The sequence below is a fragment of the Arachis duranensis genome, chromosome 7 (genome assembly GCF_000817695.3).
Source record: "Arachis duranensis cultivar V14167 chromosome 7, aradu.V14167.gnm2.J7QH, whole genome shotgun sequence".
Lineage (NCBI taxonomy): Eukaryota > Viridiplantae > Streptophyta > Magnoliopsida > Fabales > Fabaceae > Arachis > Arachis duranensis.
In genome coordinates, this window is record NC_029778.3 from 65,313,552 (window position 1) to 65,314,016 (window position 465).

Sequence of the window (465 nt, forward strand, 5' to 3'; positions counted from 1 at the left end):
GCCACAATTGCAAAGATATGAAGTAATATATGGGATGGATGGCTAAGACAAAGATGGAGATATTATTTTATACAAGTTGAAAAATAGAAGATAAGGTGAGAGATGAAAAGTGGTTTGAATTGAAGCACTATGTTATGTAGAGAGCAAAAGAAGAGGACAAAACTTGCAAAGTCTAAAGTCTAAACCGCTAAGATGGGCCCTCTACCTTCTCATATATGTTGTAGAAGATGTGTAGAGAAATTAAAACCAAACAAAAAATAAAATAAAAGGACAAAACATAGCTGACACAATTAGGTTTGGATGTGAAATCTATGAAGACCTCGGTGTGATTTTCCTAGTTGATATGAAGGTTATTTTCGTTTGTGACGATGTAATTATATTTGTAAAGGAGTTAACTTTAGCAGGATATGATTGGTGGGAATGGATCTCTCAAAATTCTTTTTCCAATTAATGATGTTAAGTGTA